This window comes from Trichosurus vulpecula, chromosome 2 (genome assembly GCF_011100635.1).
Source record: "Trichosurus vulpecula isolate mTriVul1 chromosome 2, mTriVul1.pri, whole genome shotgun sequence".
NCBI lineage: Eukaryota > Metazoa > Chordata > Mammalia > Diprotodontia > Phalangeridae > Trichosurus > Trichosurus vulpecula.
In genome coordinates this window covers 264,432,408-264,447,349 of record NC_050574.1, presented here as the reverse complement: position 1 = coordinate 264,447,349, position 14,942 = coordinate 264,432,408, and positions in this window count along the sequence as shown.

Genomic DNA, 14,942 nt, shown 5'->3' with positions numbered 1-14,942 from the left:
GGCTTACAATCTGAGCACGAAAGCTAGACAAAGAACTGGGAAATTGAGGCATAGAAACTCCAATTCCCATTCCCTTAGTTAATAATTACAACTGAGGTGACATCTATAAATCTAAAGAAGGAGAATAGGATAAAGGGAAGGGGAGACCCTCTCCATTCTCTTACAGTACTTTTACAGTAAAGGAAACAGGTCACAGTGACCCTATCCTTACTAAGCAAATCTTTAAACCAGAACCACAGGAAAGAACAAAATTTTCAGGGTAAACTTTCCCACAGGCTGAGCCATCAGACTCTCACAGCCTCAGAATTTTTCCACTTTTCTATTTCTTGATTTTTAAACATTTCTTTATATATATATACGTATGTATGTATGTATATACATACCTTCCCTGTGAAGTCTTCACATTTTATTTACCTCACACAATCCCCCCTATTCTTGACACTATTTTGAAGACTTCACAAACCATTTTTGATAGGAATTATACACCCACCTATCTTCTTCATTCATCACACCTTTATACCACATTTTCTTTCCCATCATATAGGTATCCCCATTACCCTTTTAATAAATATGGGAAGGATTGATCAACATATTGACAAATCAAAGGGGTCAGTCCCCTTTATAAGTACAAATACAGAGGCCCAAAAGAAAACTGTAACACAATTGTCCCTTTAAATTTCAAAAGTCTCTTCCATACAGCTGTCTGGCAAGGAGCATCAATGAAGTCTTTTGATCCTTGGTTGTTTCAGCCACTTCCACAGCTTCTTCTTGCAGGAACGAGCTTTCTGTCCATTCTCCTACAAAAGTTACCTTAACACAATTTTAAGTTACCATTTCTAATAATTATACCCTGATCATTTTTACAAATTCAAAATTGAAAACTTAGCCAATTGCCGTATTTAAGAAACTCACACTAGAACCCAAATTCTCATACTTTACATTGACTCATTATTAATTTCCTCACAAGGAGGATAAGACTCCAGTACATACATAAACACATTAAATAACCATTTTTTTAAACAGTACATATAAATCTCAACCTTTTCATCCTTCCACGTTTCTTTGATGGCATTACAAAATAAGCCACAAACCATTGTTCTTTTAATATTATTATTTGTAACAAAACCTTAATCAAGCTTGATATTAACCAAATAACAAAATAATATTCTCACAAGCCCTTGACCTAATAATTGTTTCCATACCACTACCAAATATACAAACTAGCCTCACTTATACAGGGCCACACACAGGAACACTAGTCCCAGGCCTATGGTAACCTAAGATGTTCCATAATCAATTATTTTAATAGATGTGTTACTGTACTTACAAAACCTTCTGATTATAGAAATTTGCCACCAAGACAGTAGGGACTTAGGGTAAGGGGACCATATTTTCCCCAACTTCTTATCAACTCCAGGCAGAGGTTGTGTCAAACTGCAAGCTGCATCAAGCCAGGCCTAGTCTGCCAAGTTTCAGTTAAGGGGATCAAGTCAAGAGGGTCCCACCTCAACACACTTGCCCTCTCAACTTTGCTAAGAAATCATACCTCTAGTTCATGCCTAACCTTCCACAAGGCTGCTGGCATCCATTGTCAGCCTTCTTTGATACTCACACCTGGAGTTAGACTCAGAAAAACAGTCAGTTAACAGTCCCATTAAGTCTTTGAATAGCAAGTTCCAATAATTGGTTTAGGATATGATTATGATCTCAAATTGCTTAAGGAACATCCTTAAAGCTAGCTCGAAATAGCTTGCATGCATTTCCTCCCTTGTTCATAAAATCTTCCCATTAAGATCATAAGCTATTGCTCTAACACATTTGCATCAGTTTCTCCTCTATTTTTCTATTCTTCTCTAATTATGCCTGATCTGAAATAACTGAACCATATAACTTTATGTTTTAAATGATAGAATGAATTCAAATCCACATTTAACTTTTCCCATCAATACAAAAATGTTCCACAACTTATCTCTCTTAAAGAGACTTACATTGAAATTCTTTTCCCTAAACTGAAGATGTCTCTGATTTATTTCCAGTGATTAATTACTGGTAATCAATTACCATTTGTAGTAATACCTAATTGCTCTTATACCACTTTAAAACATTTAACCTTATCCTACATGGATACAATATAACGTTAAATCCCAGCCTTAATCTATAGGATAGTAATTCAGCATTACGTTCGTATCCTTCTCCTTTTATCTAGCTGGTCCCATTAATATTAAAAAAAAAGTTATCCTTCACATGACTATACAAGAGTATCACTTTACCCAATTATTTGACTAAAAACAACAAGATTTTACATATTTGCATTAAGCAAAATTTTCCATTTCCCCCCATAAAACCTTCAAGGTCTCTGGGTATCACAACTTCACAATAATAGCATTTTCTGACAAATACCTTTCCTTTTAAAGCTTTACGAGGACCTCACAATCAAATTTTAGTTTTTAAAAGAATGTCCTAAAAGCCAATTACTAAAAATTAGTCCTACTGACTTTAAAATCCAGGTTCAGAGGTCAGCTAGTTTCTGACCCCACTGTTCTCTCTGTTTCAGTAAAACTTCCCAACTTTCCTAACTTATTGTACAAATAGGGATCCCAGTAACTGCTGCTACAAAACTTGGAAGTTTATAATTTCTTAAATTAAGCCTCTTTAAAAGACATGGTGAAATGAAATGACTTAACATTTAACAATTCAATTGTCAACCTAACAACACTGAGAGAAATTGCCTCTCTAACCCAGATGATACAGTTGTTTACCAAACAATATAACAAAATTTTTAGAAATGCAACAATACCATAAACAGTTGTCATGTATTTAAAAATTTTAAAACCATAATTAATTAATTGCCAATCTGGGCTGGATGGGCTTCCACCTTCATCTTATCACCACTGACATAAACTTCATATCTGAGAAAATCCACATATGAAGCAATTATATTTAACTTAAATGTTTGTTTTTGCCAATCAGTATGCCAAATACTTTTACAATTATGTGATTGCCATATTATTTCTAGGAGTGAATTCCACCCTCATCCCCTCAATGAACAGTGAATTAACTTTCTTAGGGCCACACAATTCTAATACCCCTGGCCCTTAAAAAATTATTATCCACAATTTCATATATTTCCTTAATTTTTCAGTTCCCCATTCATGTCCACATTTTCTTGCAAAAGTTTTACAAACAATTTTGAATCACCTGTTATAACCAGGTCAGTTTAAAGTGACACACAGGACCAATATTCATATTAAATTTAACAGAACCCACTCACAAATCTAGTCCAAAGGGTAGGTGAACATAATCCCTTCCATCTCTCTATAACTTCATCTATTGGGTTTTTAATTCAGGCTATCAAGCCTTTTACTCTAAGCTGCCTGCTCCAGGTTTTTTTTTTATCACAGTCTCTCCTTACCTTTTCCCATAAACTTGAGTGACAAACAGTAAAATGAACTCTAATTTATCTTAAGCATTAAATTAAGAATGAAACATCTTCACTTTTCACATTTAGTTCAATTCTTTTCTGGTTGGGTCCCATTACACAAAAACTTTTCTCCTTTATGTAGGCAGAAAAAGGGTTAAAATACTTGTCTAGCCTGCCTCCTTTTGATCTGAGGGAAAAGTTCCCCCCTCTTCTTTCTTCCTTTTTTCTCTATAGGAGGTATAACTGTTTCTTATCTTGCGGCATTTTAGTGCAAAAAAGAAAGTTCAAAAAGAACTTTTCCAACGCACCTTTAAGTCTTCCTCCTGCTCAGATAACTCTGCCTCTTGAGCGGAGGTTATAATAAACATCCAAAGCCCTGAGAACTCAGTCTAACACTTCTCAGGCTTTCTTTCTCACATACCCTGTTTTCTCTCCGTTTTCAACATAAATCAATCTCTACCCCCCCCCCCCCCGCCACAACTAGACTTTAACTTGCGGGTATTTCTCCTTACAATGGTAAACTTTAACTGGACCATGGACACATAGAAAAAAACTGAATTGCCTGCTCTGCTCCCCCTCACTCCTTCCCACTGCTGCTGCTCCAACCTGTTTCCTCAGGAATGCCAGTGAGATAGGGAGGGGCAAGGGGGAATTTACTGACTGTCCTTTTGCCACTGCTGCTGCTTCTGACAGGCTACACTCACTCATTCACACAGACACACAAAAACACAGACAGGTAGGTAGAGAAATCCAAAAGCTTTTCCCCTAAAAGACTATCTACCGGTATACCTGGAAATCCTCACTCTGAAATAAGAGACTTTGATTAATTTTTCCCCATTTCAATTTAGATGAGGTCCATTGCTGGAGCCTCCAAGTCAATGACTCTCAAAACCACAGAAGCTGGTCACCCTGCTTCTCCCAGTCACCCAAGGGGGTCACTTGGCAGCGCCCAATCTAATTAAGACACTTGGGTCCACAAGCTCTTGCCCTCCCCCGCTGGGTTATATGTATAACTTGCGTGACTGATTTCTCTCTCCACCGGCCAGAATTTCATTTGGGGGATTTTAATTTTAGAATTAGAGCTCTTTGGTTTTTGTTCTGAGTCTCTCCTTCTTTGGGACTTTGCCCAGCCAAAGTGAAAATAGCCAAACAGTTCTGGAGATTATCAGAGAAATATTTCTCCATGTGTGTACCAGTCTCAGAGCCAATCAGGAGTCTCGCTTACAAAATGATCAGATCCCAGAGGAACCCCCAAAACTGTGTGGGATGAAAGACCCTCACTAATTAAAAAGTTAATAAGGAGTCATCTCAGGTTGGGAATAGAAATAAATTTTATTCAGTTCCTAAGAATCGGGCATCCTCTGCTAGAACAGAGCAGAGCCAGCAAAGGAGGTACTTTACAAGAGGCAAAGTACCAATAATTATACCAAACACGAGAGAATTCCTGCCCATCTCTCACCCTTCCACCATTGGCTGGGAGGTGGGCTTACAATCTGAGCACGAAAGCTAGACAAAGAACTGGGAAATTGAGGCATAGAAACTCCAATTCCCATTCCCTTAGTTAATAATTACAACTGAGGTGACATCTATAAATCTAAAGAAGGAGAATAGGATAAAGGGAAGGGGAGACCCTCTCCATTCTCTTACAGTACTTTTACAGTAAAGGAAACAGGTCACAGTGACCCTAACCTTACTGAGCAAATCTTTAAACCAGAACCACAAGAAAGAACAAAAAGTTTCAGGGTAAACTTTCCCACAGGCTGAGCCATCAGACTCTCACGGCCTCAGAATTTTTCCACTTTCCTATTTCTTGATTTTTAAACATTTCTTAATATATATATATATATATATATATATATGTGTGTGTGTGTGTGTGTGTGTGTGTGTGTGTGTGTACATATATGTATACACATATATATATATGTATATATATACATATATATGTAATATACATACCTTCCCTGTGAAGTTTTCACATTTTATTTACCTCACACAATCCCCCCAATTCTTGACACTATTTTGAAGACTTCACACACCATTTTTGATATGAATTATATACCCACCTATCTTCTTCATTAAACATTTCTCAGCATATGTGTGTGTGTGTGTGCGCACACACACACATACACACATATCTTCCCTGTGAAGTCTTCACATTTTATTTACCTCACACAAGCTGTTTCAGCTGTCCCCATATCAAGGAAACCCCAGACCAGAAATATTCTTTTATCAGCTGTCAACCTGAAAGTTTCGTTAAAGGAGGCAAACAAGCTTGGTGATAGGTAAATTCATGATGTTTATTCCCTTAAAACTAGCGGAGCTGGCTTACTTGTATGCACAAGGAGCCAGAGGTTAAGTTCTGACTGTCTGAACAAAGGAACGAGAAGGTTTAAATACATTTTAGTCCCAACTCAGCATGTCTGTGTTGCTCAATCTTATGATCTCCATATCATAAGAAAGGAAGTTCTTAGTTGAACAAGACAATTGACAAGGTAGTATCACTTAGAGACTGTGATCACAAGATGCAAATGTCCCTAGAATATCAAGATAAGAGAAATCCCACTGTTCTGGTTGCAGACATCCTGTCACCAACAGGAAAGATACCCCCTGTCAACCTTATCTGGTCTTTGAAGTTGGTGGCACAGAAAGGACATTTTTAGAGTAGAGCAAAAGCAGTTTGGATGCTTTGGATATTATTGGGGTTCAAATAATCTGAAAGGATAGTCACAGGAGATTTGTAACACCTTACCAGTGTGTTTAAGGAGAAATACCCTGTGACTGTATACAGAAGAAACACATGCTAGAGTCACGAGATAAGCTGTGCTATGCTGTGCAACTCGGACTTTGCTGGTAAAGTGAATTCTCCCTGTGCTAAGAAGCCAAGCTCTTTCCCTGGTCTCCCCTTCTCTCCCTTTACCCCCCAGGATATGAGAGAATGTAAATCACAGGAGGAGAGGTCAATATGGGTGACAAAGAGGGACTTGAGAAACGACAAAAAATCAGGGCTATTTCTTTTATAGATTTTGTTTTCCAGCCCAATTACTGAATTTGTTGCCTTGCTCCTCATCCTCCTCCATGGACCAACACTGGCTTAAGGCAGTAGTTTTAAAACTTAACTGTCTCAGCACTCCTTTACACTTAAAAAAATGGATTGAAGACTGTCTGTAAGATGAATTTTAGTGTAAGTGAGGTAGATTTTAGTGTGTGTAAAGTGGATTTTTTGTTATTATTTCTTAGAGTTCAATTTCCCAGGATCTGTGGCCATAACAATCTATGTTTCCCAGGTATTAGATATGAGTTCCCAGGCTCATGATTCAAAACATCTCTACTTGAGCAGCATTATATAAGGATAAATAATATAAACATGTGTGCTGAGATTGTAAACATCCACTGTGACTTCAAAGTGAGATATAGGGATGAGTTGATGTAAACTTGTGAGGCTATTGCTGGCAATATGCCTTCTTTGTCTGATGCTCTATAAAAAAGGTGGCCAGTGATCAGTGAGTTGGAGAACCTTTATGGTTGAATGCACAAGCTGGAATGCTGTGTGCCTTGATTGGCCCCCATCAAGACTTGGGAGGGGGGAATCTGTGTGTGCCTCACCCGGCCCCCATTGAGGTTTGAGGGGATTTAGGGGATGCAGAAGTTGTGCCTGTCTCCATTGACCCCATGGAGACATAGGGGTAGTTTCCCCCCTTCTCGAGAAGGGTGATTAGGGAATGCTGTAGGAGTTTGTGGTGCTTCCATTATCAGCAATACTCTGTTAGAGAAGACTAGACTAGAATAATGCTTATTATTAACCCTTTTAAAGCTGTTTTCCTGTCTCACCACAACAAGGGTGAGCTTGTTAGAAGCTGGAGTCTGAACCCTTCAGTGCCTCTGGTGTATTATCTGTCTAACAAGGACCCCCAAGATAACTGTTTCTGTAGGTGATAGCTATCCATATTTACTGCAGTTCTTTGGACTTTTCCATCACACTCCCAGGAACCTCATGATCAGGAGCCTCATCATTCTGAAAGATAGCTTCAGCACCTCTGGTTGGAGAGCAAAGATTTCCTCCCCAAGCCTCCATTTAAAGAGGTCGCCCAGTCCAGCCAGCTCTTAATTTGCCCATGATGCACTTCTCCATCTACCAGTCATACTTTCTCCTCTCCTCCCCTCTTTCCTATTTAGCTTCTTTTTTTTTCCTTCAAATAACCCCCGATTAAATAGTAAACTCCTAGAGAGCAGGGACTATCTTTCTTTTTCCTGTTTCATCCTCAACCCTTAATAAAGTGGCCAGCACAAAATAGGTGCTTCAGAAACATTTACGGCCAATTAGAAATTTGTTATTCAGTCAATTAACATCCATCAAGCTCCTACTTATGTGCAAAGCATTGTGCTAAGTGCTTCTAGGACAAAAAAAAAAGAAGAGGTAAAAGATAGTCCCTGCCCTCAAGGAGTTTACAATCTAATAGAAGGAAACAACTAGCAAACAAATATGCATCAAGCCAGTTATATATTGCATAAATAAGAAATAATTAGAAGAGGGCAAGTACAGCCCTCTGAAGTGGCATTTGCCAAGGCTTCCTGTAGAAGGTAGGATTTTAGTTTGGACTTGAAGCTTATGCAACTTTAAAAATACATACTCTTTTTTTGTGTTGTTGTTGTTTTGGCAGGGCAATTGTGGTTAAGTGACTTGCCCAAGGTCACACAGGTAGTGCATGTGTCAAGCATCTGTTTTGAACTCAGGTCATCCTGACTCCATGGCTGGTGCTCTACTAACTGCACCACCCAGCTGCCCCTAAAAAAATATATTAATTAATAAAAAACTATAGCAAGGCCACTAAATTTTAAAAATTACATCATTTTATGGAAATAACTATTTTACAGAACAAAAACAATGAGAAAGGGTCATTGTTTTGCATCCCCTCCACTATCCCCCACCACCCCCAAATCACTAATGTCTGTCTTAATAGAAGACATCTGGATTCTCATATCAGCTTCTGCATTCAATCTATTATCATTTATTTTGGTTGAAGTTTGAGGAAAACCTGGCTTCACACAGGTGGAAAAGGGAGGAGTATTTTAAGAGGCAAATAACATCTTCGTATCTTGAAAATACCAACCTTGAGAACCCTCTGAAGAGAATTTAGAGAACCCCAAGGCTACGCAGACCATACTATGAGAATCCCAGACTGAAAGGCTTTTGGTGAACCCTGATGAGCCATAGGGTGAAGGTTTGAATGTGGAGTAATGAACTTGCAGACAGTCCCTTGAATCTCCCTTACATAGTTTGTAGTCAGTGCCTAGGGGAAGGCGTGGCTTTCTCTGAAACCCAAACTGATGATGCTTCTTTCCTTTTGTGGGGAAACTCGCAAGACATAGCTACATAACAGGTGGGTAATGGACGCCCCCTCCCCAGAACCTGGCATTTTACTCTCTCTGCTAGGATATAGCGCCTTTGCTAATGGTGTGCCTGTGGTTCCCTCCAGCCCTCCCACCCCCACTCCTCTCACCCTTATCCCCACCCACACCCGAACCCTCCCAGCAAGTCCTTCTGTTCTCCTAGTTCAGGCTCTTGGACTGAAATTTCTCTCTGTCCTTTCAGGGAGACCCCAGGAGACTGGGTTCGGGGCAGCATATTTCCTTCTCTTCCTGATGGCCCACTGCCTTCCGTAACCCATGCACTTGATACCGGTACCAGTGCTGGGACAGAAGGGGTGCAGCCTCCTCCCGCCCTGCTCAGTTTCTGGCAGCTATTGAAGCCTGGTCTTCTTGGAGGCTCACCTGTAAGTGTCATTTAAATAGTATCTGGCCAGTCTTGGTCCTGAATGCAAGGTCCCCAAGAGTCTGGGTTTATTCGTGTCACCATGGCTGTGAGTCTCCCTTAAAGCAGTGGCTTCTGCTTTTCTGGGCGCTGGCTGATTCAGGCCAGCAAGGATTTCCTATGCTAAGTAGGGAGGGTGTGGCACTAAGTGGGAAGGAGAAAATCTCTAAATCTGGGCTTTGGTTTAGGGGTTTAGACTAGTCTGATGGTTACTATCTTTGAAAACCTGTGTTCTCCCCCCACCTGCTATTAAATGTCTTACTTTCCTCCTAAGCTTCAAAGGAAGGGTTGTGCATTGGAACCAAGATTCAGAAGACCTGAATTTGAATTGTGTTTCTGAACCTTGGACAAATCACTTCAGTCTCTGGGCTCCAATTTCCCCTGTTAAATGAGAAGCGAGTACTTCTTATGGAACCTTTGATAGCTGCCTTTCAGCCATCATGAGAACTTTGGCCTCGTTGCCCAGGCCTTGGATGATTCACCCATTTTGGACGATCTATGTGCTGCTGAGTCCCTTTCTATTCTTCTTTACTTGAAGCTGCTGCAGGGGCAGAGTTCTTGCTCCAGGAAGATCTTCTAATGTACGGGACAGAATTTTCAAATAATAGGAGAGACATCTTTAGGAGAAACAAAGCGAATTTATTTTACAAACCTTGCAAGATTTGGGCACACCTCCATAATGGAGGAGGCAGGGTAAAAGGGAAAGCTGCTCTAATTTATACTCTTAATGAAAAGATTCCTGCCCACCTCTATCCTTTCTCACCATTGGCTGGGAGGCAGGCTTAAAATCTAGGTGTGAAAAACTAGATAGAGAACTAGGGGACCAAGGTTGATCCGTTGTATTCAGGTTTTCATTATTCGGAACTCAACTGCCAGAGTGGTGTCTGAAATTCTAGTAGAAGAAATGAGGAGAGGGGTGGGGAGACCTTCCTGGAGCAGAGAACAAACAACTTACAGGTAGTCCATTATCTCACTATTTGGTGCTAGCACCTGAAAGAGGGGGAAGGGCACACCTACAGCTTCAGGCCCTGACTTTCCAGAGTCACTACAAGGTTAAATTCTAAGAACCCTTTATTTTTACCCTGTGACGTCTTCACAATTTATCCTTCCCATTCATCTAATACTGCAGGTCATATTATCCCACACTTTCTGTGGAGCAGCTCCCTGTTCTGACTGCATTTTGTGGCCCCCACCCAGCCTTAATTAGGATTGGCCTGATGGTTCCTGGTCCCATTCTTGCTGAAACTTGGGACTGAATGTTTTCAGCTGACTTGGCAGTCACATGGAGTAAATGCGGACTTTTGCACTAGCTGAGTCTTAGGAGAGCCTGCGTTTTTACTACTTTAAGGGGATAATTGACAAATAGTTATATTAGACACTTACTATGTGCCAAGACAGCTAGGTGGTACAGTGGATAGACTGGACTCCTCCTTAGTGAGTTCAAACCCACCCTCAGACACTTACTAGCCATGTGATCCTGGGCAAGAAACTTAACCCTGTTTGCCTCTCAGTTCCTCCTGTGTAAAATGAGTTGGAGAAGGAAATGTCAAAACACTCCAGTATCTTTGCCCAGGAAACCTCAAATGGGGTCAGGAAAGTCAGACAGGAATGAACCTGAAGGACAACAAAAAAAAAAGTGCTAGGCACTATGCAAATGCTGAGGTTACAAGGAAAAGCAAAAACAACTTCTGCTCTCAAGGAGCTCATATTCTATGGGAAAAGAAAACATGCAAATAACTAGATATTTATTAAAATATTATTAAATACTAAACAAAAACTCGTTAAATATTAAAATATTTTAAAAATAGAAGTTAGGGCTGAGCATGGAGGGCCAAGGAATTTTGCCACAGGTTTTCAGAGGAGTAGGTCCACTTCCCATGAATTTTCACACTCTTAGTATCTTCAAGAAGTTTAGCCAAGGTTAGCAATGACTTTTTGGGACTGTTTTGACTTTTTGGTGTTGACTGAACATTCATAGTTGTGTCTTGTAATATATCTTCTTAGAATTAATTTTTTTTAAATTAGCAAGGGCAGCACTATTTCTTTGCACAAGTTATTATTGCACAAGGGAGCCCCCTTGGATATGAAACAGTCCAAGTACTCAAGGTGGAGGAGAAGCTGGGAGAAGACTTCATCGAGCATGGCAACTATGACCATACCCAATAGGACTGTGTATTTAGAAGTGTCAAGCCCTGACAGAAATCTAAGCCATGAATTGAAGACTAAAGCATGTTTAGTTGAGTTACCAGAGTATCTGGGAGATATCTCAGCAACTGACTCACAGGGAAAGATTCTGTCAGCCGGGTGAAGACCAACCCTCAAAATGCAGAGGAGTCCAAGCTGAGTTGAAAGCAGAAAAGTTTTATTTGGGGAAAATCAGACAACAGTGTCCAAGCCCCTAGCACAGAGTACAAAGGAGTCCATAAGCCAGAAGTATGCTTGAAAACCACTAAGAGGAGGTACATGGAGGGGTCGGGACAAAGAATGTACAATCTTTCCCAGGAACAGATCCATGTAGATGTTTTGCAGGAACTATGAAGCTGGTTTAGGCCAGTTGGGAGGAGTGGTGGCATAGCTCAGCAAAGTCTGGGAGTGCCTTTGACTTGCTTGAGGTTCCTGAGTGGTTCTTTTCAGAAAACAGGAATGTTTTGTGTCCAGTGCGTCAGCATGGTAAGGTAACTCATAGAAAACAGGCATATTAATTTCAGGGGCACTTCCACAGTTCTTATACTTTAAGAAGAGGGGAGGAGATAGTATGAGGTAGCAAAACCTGAAACTGAGTCCCCAGTGGCCCTTGGCAAGGAAACCCATTTCATTCTGGCTGTTTGCCCTTCATGCTATGAATCCCAATGGAAGGGGACAAGGATGTTAGAAGCTGAGCTCTAGCTTAGCCTGGGTCCTTTTAGATGGTAAAATATTTGAGTGGGGGTACTTAGGGTATAGTTTAGCCCAACCTAATGATGAGTAAGTATCTTAAGAGTAGGAATGTAAAAACATTATTGAAATTCTGACATTACTGGCATCATTAAAGGAGTGGCAAGTAACATTTGGCATTAATAATTTTCTGTGATTATATTAACAATTTTCTGTCAGAAGATAATCTGATGAGAAAATCCAAGAACTAGAGGTGGAAAGCAAGGTAGACAGAAGAGTTGAATAAAGACCAGTGGTAGCAGCAAAAGGTGTGGTAAATACTGTAAGAGGACATCAATGTGGACACTGAGACACATCACAGATTTGACTCAGACATTTCAGTTCTCAAAACATCTGCTAGAACCCTTTTCTTCTTCCTCTCCTTCCTCAAGGAGAATAGCTAATACTTTTAAAAAACTTTCTTTAATGATAATTTTATCCTTCAAAATGCAGGAAAACCAACCAGGGGAAGTCCATTTTGAATCTGACTCTCATCATTAAGGAAAATTGGTCTGTGGGTGTGATGGGGTTTAGACTGTGGAAACCCCCTTGTGGGAACCCCCTTGAACCCCACCCTGAATCTTCCCACTTGATCAGGCTTTTCCTGCCGAAATAGCCTAGCCTAGCCTTCCATTGTCTGGCTACCTCTGGATTGTCTTCTGGCTATTTCCCACCCTTGATCCTGATCAAAATATCTATACCCTAGTTCTGTACCCTAGCTCTCTTATTATCTGTCATCTCCAGGTAGCCTTCAGCTATTTCCCACCCTGGAGTCTGTCCTCATCCCACTCTGCTCTAAACCCCTCCTCTAGTCATCCCAGACTACTCAAGACCACCCTCCATCCCTCCAGTAATCTTTCTGTATATAAGTCTCATCTTGCCTCCATGAAAGCACTCAGATTGAATCTAGCTCAGTAGATTGAATCTGGCCTGCTTGTGAAAACAAGCAGCACAAATGGTGAGTTTTCTTAAGACAACCCAATATAGCAAATCCTTAATAAACTTAGTTTTTCCTTAGCTGAGAAGGCTTGAGTTGAATTCATTTGGCAGAACCCGGAGTATCAGTATTTTGGAGTCTCAAGCACCCCTCAACCCCAAACCTCATCAGGTGGAGGGGACAGAAAGTCTGGTGAGGAAGTGATCACTCTAACTTCGAATTTGTGATAGAGAAGTAGAGAGCCAAGCAGAATTTGACAAAGACTCTAGATTTTAAGAGCAGACTTCAAGGGGTGCAGAGACAGAAAAGGTTAAATTTCATGTCCCAAATTTCTACAGGTTTTCCAAAGCACTAGGAAACCTCTTAAATCTATTGGAGATTCCTTTTAGACTGTGAGGTCCTTAAAAGCAGGCACTATCTTGCTTTCTAACTTGTATCACAGTGTTTTGCACACAATAAGTGGTTAATAAATTCTTTGTCATTCGTTCAACCAACCATTCTTGATGACCTCAGTCCAAGACTGCTCTCAAAAATGAAATTTTTCAGTGATTCCCATCAGGAAGACAAAGGGGAGTAGCCTAAAGAAAATCCCCTATAAGTGCTTGGAGCACTTTTCAACCAACTTAGATTTTTTTTATAGCTGTAATCAAGGTGAAAGCAAGGTCAGGTAATGAAGAATGAATTAAAAAACATGCCTTTGTCCTATAACAATAACATTGAAATTGCTGAAACATGGATTGATCTGAGACTGGTAAAGAAAGCTAAGGATGACAAAAAAAAAGAATTCGAGGTTTCCTTTAGGATTTAGGTCACAGCTTGATAAGACTCAGGATAGTTCCACAAAAACATGATCTCTTTGGAAACAACCACTGTTAGGGGTCCCTGACCAGCAAGGATCCCAATCTCAGTACGCAATGATGAGACAGGGAGTCAGGGAAGATGCAACTCCGATTTATTGGGAGACATTATCCAGTTTTAGAGGGTTTTGCACTACATAAGTAGAAGCAGGTGTTCAAGGGATAAGGGGATGACAGCATGGGAAGATCGATATCGGGTGGGAAGAATCTGGATTGTTGTAAACTATGATTTCTACAAGTGTATGGGAAAAAGTAGGGCTGTAGTAAGGTAGTTTCCATGGGAGTATGGGAACAAAGAGGGGTGCTGTCCTACAGTATCTATGGAGGCATGGGAAGGCTCAGGCATGTAGCCAGCTGATATCAGAGCTGTATGAGCTATGTGAGGCACAGGGCAGGATGCCCTTGCAAAGTATCAAAGATGTTCCAGTAAGTAAAGTATCAAAGCATTGTTGTGTTAGGCACTGGTTCAAGAGCATTAGGTAGTGGCCAGCTGGGTTCCTCCTTCTGGGCTTGTGAGTCCTTGGTGAAAGGACTCTGCCTGCATGAGAAAGGATGGTTACGAGAGCGGGAGAGGGGCTGTTAGGGACAGAAGTCCTTCCTCTGGATGCCTACCATTCCAACTCCTACTAAGCCTGTCTGGTTTTACCCAGGAAACAGGCCAAGCGCTAGGGTCCAAGCAGCCCCGGGGTTGGCACCAACTCCCTACAAACCACAGCCCCTTAGCAATTGAAACATACCATTTTGTTGACTTAACAGTTCCTCACTGAATAAAGGAGGGACTGCCTACTTATGTCATCAGTCATCATCTTTGACTTCATTTAACCTGTTCTGGGGTTGAAGCCACCACTTCAGTGAGTAAGGATCCCTGAGCCTAGGGGAACTTGACTTTTGCCCTCTCTGACTGAATAGAGACATGTCTGTTCTCTTTGACCTCTTCTTTCCCTCCTTCTTGCCACCTTTGCCTGCCTTCCAACTGGTGGAATTGTTTCTGTGGCAGAGAATTCT